The sequence below is a fragment of the Mus caroli genome, chromosome 11, assembly GCF_900094665.2.
Source record: "Mus caroli chromosome 11, CAROLI_EIJ_v1.1, whole genome shotgun sequence".
NCBI lineage: Eukaryota > Metazoa > Chordata > Mammalia > Rodentia > Muridae > Mus > Mus caroli.
Genome location: NC_034580.1, coordinates 83,504,331 through 83,514,995, shown reverse-complemented (window position 1 = coordinate 83,514,995; position 10,665 = coordinate 83,504,331).

The window sequence follows — 10,665 nt, the reverse complement described above, 5'->3', positions numbered from 1 at the left end:
TCCCTCTCCCTCTCCTCTCCCTCTCCCTCTTCTCTCTCTGTGGTATTTTTGTGGATGTAAGGGTATATGTAAAATATGTGCACAAGTTCCTGTAGAGGCCAGAGGAGAACTCTGCTGTCATTCCTTGGAAGCTGCCCACCTTGTATTTGAACTGCAGGGTCTCTCACTGGGCTGGGGCTGCCAAGTAGGCTATGTTAGCTGACAAGTGAGCTCCAGGAATCTGCCTGCCTCAGTCTCCCAGCTTTTTAACATAGACCTGGGGATTGAACTAAGTTCTCAGGCTTGCAAGGCAAGCACTTAGCTGACTGAGCTGTCTCCCTAGACACACTCCTCTCCTCCCCTTCTCTAGCTTTTTATTTTGAGACAGGATGTCACTGAGTAACTCGGGCTGGTCTTGAACTCTGTAGTCCAGGCAATCCTTGAACTTGCAGTCTTCCTAACTGGGCCTCCATAGTTGATGAAATTCTTCAAGACGTTTCAGTTTTCCAGGACTTTACACCTTTCCAAATGGGATACTGCTTCAGACTTTGCTGTCTGCTGAGCAAGAGTGCTAGAGTCTGCATCACTTAAGGCAAAGGATGAGCAAACTTTTTTATGCAAAAATCAGGAAAAAAAATTTTAGATCAAAATTTTCACACAAACTTCTTAATCTGAAAATGCCACGTTTGCACATTGTTTAAATCTGTTTTTCCATCGTTGAAGGTGTTCACGTTAGTACTGAAAAGTCAAACGGTCCTGTAGCATCCTGAACCGCCCCCTGACCCGAGTTGTTCAACCTGGGCTGCATTTTATGTACAATCGCATGGCCTCTGGAGCACTGAGAGATCTAGGGCTGGGGAAGCAAGCCGCATTCTGAGCCCCCGCTCTAGATCTGTCAAAAAAAAAAAAAAAAGAAAAGAAAAGAAAAAAAAGAAAGAAAAGAAAAGAAAAAGAAAAAAAAAGAAAAAGCCCTAGAAGGTATTCAGGGTCTGGAAGAGCAGCAGCCTGCAGGGGCATGACTAGAAGCATATTTCTGCAGAGTTAGAGGTACCACACAAGCCAGTCACAGCTGCCCACTCCCAGCTATCCCAAGGGGAGCAAAGGGGGGGAAGGGAGCCTACCAGCGCCAAACTAATTCACGGCAAAGAAATCCAGTAGGCAGGTCCTAAAAAGAAAAGCCAATGGCAAAGAAAGCCAAGGGCAGCTTTCTGGTGGGCCAGAGCTACCATTTGCAGGTTGCGGTGTCAGGCTGAATCACACAGAGTATAAAAACCAAATCCCCTCATTCCCGGGTTACTCAACCATCTGCCTGGCAAGGCAGGAGATGACTGGTGACAGGAATCAGGGTCTGCTGGCCGCTCCAGACGAAGCAGCTCTGATAACCTGGAAAACTCCAGACACCAGAACTCCTAATGATGAGTAATGAGCCTGAACCAAGGAAAGTTGCATGGCACCACTGCACACGGGCCGCTCCCACGGAAGCCCAGGACCTGGACCTGGGCCAGGGAGATGGGAACAGTCTTCTAGAGTCTTGGGAGAGGAGCTTAGCCCCACTCCCACTCCTGACCAGCTTCACCCACGGTCCTGCAGGGAGAGATTCCTAGGCTTCAGATATTTGGCTCTTTTAAGGGTTACTCTGGGTCCCCTGGGGACCAGAATTTATCTTTGTATCATTCAGGAATACAGAAAGCAGAGGCAGGGCAACCAGAAGTTCAAGACCACGTGGTTACATAGTGATTAAAGGCCAGTCCAAATCTCTCTCTCTCTCTCTCTCTCTCTCTCTCTCTCTCTCTCTCTCTCTCCTCTGTTTCTCTCTCACACACAAATACAACTGCCTCATTCATTCATATGTCTATTGAATGTTCAAATACAGCTGAACCTAAATGGGGCTTCTTATCCTGGGAGAATTGTCAGTCTACTGACAGCAGACTCTAAAGACTCATAGCTGTGATGAGAAACTTGGAAAGAAATGGCTGCAGGGAGTCAAACCATCCACAGGAGAGGACTACGGGTTAGCCTGTCTTTTCTGGCAACAGAGACAAGACGTAAAGGATGAAATCCAAAGATCCTGGGCCACACTAGGCTTGGGGTTCAATCAGACTCTGGGAGCATCCCCAGTCTCAAGTTGTACCTACACCTCTTCCTCCCCGTTTCCCTCCTGCCCCGTTATTAGGGGAGGCATGTATGTGTCCACCTAGGGTGTTCTTTTGCTTTATGGAAACAAGCCTAAAGATCCTTAAACTCTGGGTCACACTGGTCTCACATCCAAGAAAATAGGTCAGAAGGTTTGGTAGTGGAGTCGAGATGGTCAGTTACATGGTTTTCTTCAGAACTAAAGAGATTCCAGAATGACTTCAGAAACTGGGACAGTTCTGGGAAAATCGGGACAAGTTGGTCCCCGAACTAGAGCGTGCACTTTAGCCTTCACTCAGGGACATCCCCCTGCCCCTAGGGTCACAGAATGCCAATTTTAATCCAAGGCCACACAAAGGGAGAAAGGAGGGAGCGATACCATCATCTCTCCCTCTTCCTTTCTGTGGACACACTGTGACCAGCTGCCCCAGGCCTCACTACGGTGGTGGCTACACTTAAAATAAACCCAAACTAACCCCTTCTTTCCTTGAGTGTCTTTTATCCAGCATCTTAGCAGAGCCATAAGGACTGTCATTAAGGACTGAGGAGACAGCTCAGTTGGTAAGCTTGTCTTCGAAGCAGAGGAACTGAGTGTGAGCCACAGAATGTATGTCAAAAAAAAAAAAAAAATCCAGGTGTGGTACTGATGTAAGTTCTAGGACAGCCAGGGCCACATAGACTTTGTCTCAAAAAAAAAAAAAAAAAAAAGCCACCCAAAAAAAAAAAAAAAAAAAAAAAAAAAAAAAAAAAAGCCACACACAAAAATCAATCAAACAAACAAAAAAAATAAGATAGAGAGGAATACAAAAAGACATCTGGCATTCTCCTCTTGCCTCCACATGCAAACATGGGCATGTGATGTGCACCTGAACACACACACATTCATATACACTTACACACACACATATACTCACACACACACACACACACATACATACACATCCACCGTACTCACATACATTTACACTCACATACACACACACTCACACAGTCCATACACTCATATATCCACATATACTCACACAACATACACACACTCACACATTCACTCACATACTCACACATTCACATAACCACACTCACACACCATATGAACATTCACATACATACACTTACACACTCACATACACACACACACATACACACATACTCACTCACACACATATACACACTCATACACCCCCCTACACATACACACTCTCACACATATGCACACACACACACATACACATATACACACATTCACATACACATACACACATTCACACACATACACAAATACACACATTCATACACACATACACACATTCACACACACATACACATATATACACTCACACTCATACACCCACACACACATATACACATTCACACACACATACACTACACACATATACACACTCATACACCCACACACAAATATACACATTCACACACACACATATACACACATTCACACACACATACACCCATTCACACACACATATACACACATACATCCACATCCACCATACTCACATACATTTACACTCACATACACACACACACAGTCCATACACTCATATATCCACATATACTCACACAACATACACACACATTCACACACACTCACTCACATTCTCACACATTCACATAACCACACTCACTCACACACCATATGAACATTCACATACATACACTTACACACTCACATACACACACACATACACACATACTCACTCACACACATATACACACTCATACACCCCCCTACACATACACACTCACACATATGCACACACACACACACATACACATATACACACATTCACATACACATATACACATTTACACACATACACAAATACACACATACACACATTCACACACACATACACATATATACACTCATACACCCACACACACATATACACATTCACACACACATACACACATTCACACACACACATTTACACACACATACACTCATTCACACACACATACACTACATACATATACACACTCATACACCCACACACACATATACACATTCACACACACACATATACACACATTCACACACACATACACTCATTCACACACACATACACACATTCACACACACATACATACTCATACCCACCCACACATACACACATACACAATTCACACACACATACACACACATATACACACTCATACACCCACACACACATAGACATTCACACGCACACACATACTCATTCACACACACACACACAGGCACACACTCACATACCCACAGGATGACAATCATCCCCCATTGCAGGTCACCTTTGGGATACTCTCCCGGAAATGATCAGCATTTCATATGTGCCCTGAAATGTTTTTTCTTCTCAGCGGGAACACTGAAATGATCAGACAGGGAGCATCGCAGAATGAATGATAATAATTTCTTAAGGATAAATGACATCCTGCCAGGCATGGTAGCACAGGCTCGCAATTCTGGCCCTGGGAAGACACAGGATGATTGGGAGGGGTTCAAGCTCACCCTTGGCTACACAAAGACTTCAAGGTAGGCCTGGGCTATGTGATGCTCTGTCTTACATAAACTCCTATAGCCACAGGCATCCTGAGAGTGGATATGGTGTTTCCAAGTGTACACCACCCTCTTAAAGCTTGAGAGCCACTAGGCCAGGAGTGTCCAGCACGGCTCTTCAGCACGGATGGATTGGCTTCATGAGCCTCAATGTGGCTGCTCCATGTTACCCATGTTCCATTCAGACTTAGACTAAGACTAAAACACTATAAAATATTTAAACCCCGGTGCCACTTCTGCTGCAGGGGCCAAGCCAGCAGGATTGTCAACTGTGCCTGCTGACCAGTAGTCCCTGGGGATAGTTCAGAATGTCCGATCTGTCAACTGAGGTTTGACATGTGGAAGGCATCTGGGAGTTTAGAAGTATATTGTCAGAAGTGAGGCCTGTGCCAGACTTCCATCTCTCCTCTCTCTCATCAGGGGGTTGAGTGTCTAATTCCACTGCTATGGGCCTCGGTTTGAGCTCATCTCTCAGAAGGCCAATGCCAGCCAGCTGCCCAATCCTTGGAACATTAGCTGCATTTTGGGTCTTACTGAAACCCACAGTCAGACACAGCTCTAGTCAACCTGTCTGGACACTAAGTGGGTCTTGTTCATGATTATCACTGTCCTTGCCTCTCATTATTGTCACAGCCGAGACTGAAACCCCAAATGATTTTTTTTCTCCATAGGAAAACTCTATAATTTTGCTACTAAGGATGTGATAATGTCAGAAGTCAGTAAAGGCCGAGGACGTGGCTCGGTGGGTAAAGGTGCTGTCTCATCTGATGAACTGATTTCAACCATTTGAACTCATATAAAAAGACAGCTATAGGGGCTGAAGGAATGGCCCACTGGTAAAGAGCACTTACTGTTTTAGCAGAGGACCTGTGTTCCCAGCATCCACATGGAGACTCGCTATGATTCATAATTTCAGTTCCAGGAGATCTACTGCCCTCTTCTGGCCTCTGCAGGCACTGCACCCGTGTGGGGGGACACACGCTGGCAAAAACACTCAACACACACTTCAAAAGATTAAAACTTTATTTTAAAATATCTCATTTTTGCTTTATTTTAAAAGGTTTGTCCATTTTGTTTTATATGTGTGTGTTGTCTGCTTGTATATCTGAGTACTGTGTGCATACTTGGTACCTGCAGAGGTTAAAAGAGAACATTGGATTCCCTGGATGATTGTGAACCACCATGAAGGTGCTGGGAACCAGATTTAGGACCTCTGCAAAACAGCAAGTGCTCCTAACCACTGGACCGTCTTTCCAGACCCCAAATAAACTATTTTCTTTACATCTTTTAAATGTCAGGTATGATATGCATCTTTATTCTCGGCACTCTTACACAGGGTGGGAAGTAGAGAATTGCCTAGAAGCTTGTGAGATAGATAGCCTCTATATACAGCACGTGAGTGCAGGTGTACACACACATATGCACACATGCACATGCATGCACACACACCGCTAAATAAATGTAATTGGGGGTGGAGCGGTGGGTGGCTAGAGAGATAGCTCAGAGGTTAAGAGCACTTGTTCTTTCAAAGCACCGGAATTTGGTTCCCAGCACCCATGTCTGGTGGCTCATATCTCCCTGTAACTCCAGCACCGGGGCATCTAACAGTTTCCTCTGGTCACCAGAAGACACATACACAAAAATAAAATTAAGTGTTAAAGAGTATATAGTATTCTCGCAGAGGACCTGAGGTTGGTTCCTGGGAACCCACACCAGGTGGCCATAGCTGCCTGTGATTCCAGCTCAGCAGAGTCTGGCGTCCTCTTCTGGCCTCCAAGAGCACCTGCACTCATGTACACACATCCACAGAATTCAAATGTTTTTCAAAACTTAAATACACCTTTTTAAAGAGAAAATTTAAAAAGCCAGTAACCAGAAAGAAACATTCAAAGGACCCCCCTAGTCTTCCTAAAGGGAGAAAATTTGGAAAATTTTCCAGAAAGCTAAGCTAAGAAGGCCCAATCACTGCCAAGTATGAGGTGGTTGTGATAATTAATTGGCACTGTCAACTTGTTTGGATGCACAGTCGCCATGGAAACACACTTCTGAGCATGTCTGTGATGGTGTATCCAGAAAAGTTATCCGGCTTCACCCCGAGTGTGGGGCAGTGCCAATCTGCATGCGGGGGTCCCAGACTAACTACAGAGAGAACTAAAAGCAGGCATTCATCTCTTTCTGCTTCTTGACTTAGGATGCTTCCGTCAGTCTCCTGTCCCAGGCCTTCCTTGTGGTGATGGACCGAATCCCTCTCAACTGTGAGCTGAAACGAAACCTTCATCCCTTAAGTCACTATGGAGTGTATTGTTTGCAACAACCACAAAGTAACTAACACAACCTTGTTTCTATCCCTGAAGTCAGGCAGGCTACCTCCTCCTACTCTCTGAATGTCATATGAAAGCCAGCTAGGTGTCCATTCATAAACTCCTCCCAGTTCAGTGGTTCTCGGTCTTTCTAAGGCTGTGACCCTTTAATACAGTTCCTCGTATTGCGGTGACTCCCAGACATAAAATTACTTTCATTGTTCCTTTATAACTGTAATTTTGCTACTGTTACGAACATTAATGCAAATGTTTTTAGAGAGAGGTTTGCCAAAAGGGTCACAACCCTCAGGTTTGTTCTAGTTCCTCTGCTGGGGGCATCTAAGCTAGACCCAAAGAACAGACGCTCCCATCCAGCCTATACTCTTATAAACCCAGAATATGCAGTGGCTATCCCAGAAGGGATCACAAGCTGCGCTTGTCCCTACAGTATGCCTTGTTGGGTTCCTTGCACTATGGTATGGAGACGTCAAAATGATCACACTAGCTGGGACCATCAATTCAGCAGCAGTAGCTGAGGGCCATGTCACTTATGTGATCCAGGGCTCTAAGGCGATGAAAAGGCTGGTCTCTAGGAGACATGTAAACAGGGTCCTGTGTTCTAGGCACTTGGCAAAGCCCATGCACCACAAAGGTGCCAGTCCCCTCCCTGGACACAGCCTCTTAGGAACAAAGCCTTAGAAATCAATCAAACCTTCAGGACGAGCCATTCTGTGTGAACAGATCTAAGTCCTCCCTCTTCCCACTGGGGGAGGGCAGAGTTCACATCAAACGTCATTAATCATCTTCCTGAGGGTGGGGGCTTATTGGACAGTCCTATTAATCAGAGGCCTATCACACCCACAGCCTGGCTGGGTCGCCATTGTCCTGTTCCTCACCTACGCTAGCGAGATTAGATTATCAGTGACAACTGAGACACCCTGTGAGTCGCAGGAAGGCTGCAGAATAGGGTGGCTGCTATTTATTATTATTATTATTTATCCTCCTGGTTTGAGGATAAGCCGTTTCTTGTCTTGTCACGTTGCATCCTTTTCTTCAGAGAATCGGCTTTAAGAATCCAATTTGTCAAACTGGACAATCATGGGCAAATCCACAAAACAAATTAAAAAAAAAAAAAAANAAAAAAACAAAAAAACCTTGGCGACTTTATTTAAAAAAAAAAAAAAAGATAAAATAAAGCAGAAGGATTAAATGGGGCCTGAAAGGATTAGAAAATAACTTGTATTTGACAACAATTAATCTCTGAAAAGCAGGGGCTCTGTGAAAAGGAACTGACAGAGGCACCCAGAAAGAAGGCTGGGGGTCCACACACCCGTCCACCACCGGTATTGCTGGCTTCCTAGAGCAGTGGCTTTCAACCTGTGGGTCATCCCCTCTGGCAAACAGTAGCAGAACTGCAGCTATGAAGTAGCAATAAAAATAATTTTATGGGGGGGGGGTCACAATAACATGAGGAACTGTGTTAAAAGGTCACGGCATCAGGAAGGTTGAGAGCCACTGGTGTTGAGAGAGACCCAGTGTAGACCTGGGGTCAAATAAGTATGGAACGCTTCCAGGCTTCCTCTCAACTCTCCCAATGAGCAGTAGCCTCACACCAGAGTCGTCCCCAGACCCCATCTCCCCACTGCTCCCTCAGTCACTCAGCCCAAGGTGAGTCCTGAAGCCCAGAAAACAGTCAGATGACTCCCTTAGGCCCAGGAACCAGAGGTTACCTATGCAGATGTCTTCCAGGCCAAGAAGAGTGAGAATCCAGAGCCAAGCCCAACACAGAGGCAGGGCTCCAGAAAAAAAGCAAGAGAGACTGCAATGAGCACCCTTCTCATCAGCTGCTTCCTGGTAAACTGGAAGGCGGGAATTCCAGCCTGTCAATCACCCAGGGCACATGAGGTTTGGGACAGTTGAGGTTTTATGTGAATACTTTTCAAGTGTTGGCAACCTAGTCAAATACACACACACACACACACTTTACTCTTCATGTTAATGCAGCCCATTTGAATCAGGCCTGGAGTTTGTGATATTGATCTAATCTGCCTCAGCTCAGAGAAGCTAGTGACCATAGAGGTCATATAGCTAGAGAAAGGCAGGGCCAGTCAGTCTGAGAACCCGGCTCAGTCTTCCAGCACAGACCTGTCTGTTCCAGCCCTGAACATACGAGCCCAGATGTGATCAATCAGCAGGCCCATTCATTCAGGGGCAACAAAAGTTGTAAGAATTAACAGGGAAGTCTAGATTTCACACCTTCATGTGGGGCCTGAAAGTTCTCACCTTTAAATGGGGCTGTGAAATAAGAGAACGGACCAATTAGAGAGGACCTGGTGGCTGGTGGCTGTATTTTTGATATTTTATTCATTTAGTTTTCTCATTTGGCAAACAAGTTCTGAGTGATTCTCAGTGTGTAGAGACCTCTATAAAGCCTAGGGGACAGGAACAGGAAGCTACTCTGTGGCCTTTCAGATAGAACTATGGACTGAGAGCAGGATGTAAGTATGTAACCAGGGTGACCACAGCAAAGCCCTGGACCTTCCAAATTCCAGCTCAGCCATTTTCTAGCTATTGACTTTAGACAGACGACTTGGCTTCACTTTAAAATGGAGAAAATATCTACCTAGAGAGATGGCTGTGAAGACCAAAAGTGGCATTGAACAGAGGGTCCCAAGTCACAAGACACTTATATTCATCTTCAAAGGCATCTGGTAAGAAGACACAACTTTAGATACAGACGCTTGGGTCTGAAAGACCCTTAGCTGGGGACGGGGGATTGCTCATTGCTTAAAAGACTTGCTATCCAGGTGTGAGGACCAGAGCTCAGATCTCCAGAAGCTACTTAAAATGCCAGGTGAGCGTGGCAACTGGCCTGGGGAGGTGGAGACTGGGATGCCCAAAGCAATCTGGCTAGAGAGATCAGCCATATTGGTGGGCTCTGGTTTTGACTGGGAGACACAGTCTCAAAAAATAAGGCGGAAGAGCCATCCATTGAGGAAGATGCCTGTACTGGCTAGTTTTGTGTCAACTTGACACAGCTGGAGTTATCACAGAGAAAGGACCTTCAGCTGAGGAAATGCCTCCATGAGATCCAACTGTAAGGCATTTTCTCAATTAGTGATCAAGGGGGAAAGGCCCCTTGTGGGTGGGACCATCTCTGGGCTGGTAGTCTTGGGTTCTATAAGAAAGCAGGCTGAACAAGCCAGGGGAAGCAAGCCAGTAAAGAACATCCCTCCATGGCCTCTGCATCAGCTCCTGCTTTCTGACCTGCTTGAGTTCCAGTCCTGACTTCCTTTGGTGATGAACAGCAGTATGGAAGTGTAAGCTGAATAAACCCTTTCCTCCCCAACTTGCTTCTTGGTCATGATGTTTGTGCAGGAATAGAAACCCTGACTAAGACAATGCCCAACGTCCATCTCTGCCCTCTACACACGTGCTTACTTATGTGCTTGCCTACCTAAGTGCCGGAGCATGTGCACATGTATGTGCGTGCACACACACACACACACACACACACCATAAAAGACCTCAGAAACTGTTGTGATTCAGACCAAACATATGGCTTCATGCTTGTAATCACAACACTCAGAAAGCAAAGGAAGAGCCAGAGTTCGAGGTTGGCCTCGACACAGCAAGACCCTGTTTCAAAATAAAGTGAGAGAGGGCTGAGGACACGGCTCAGCGGCACATGGCTCA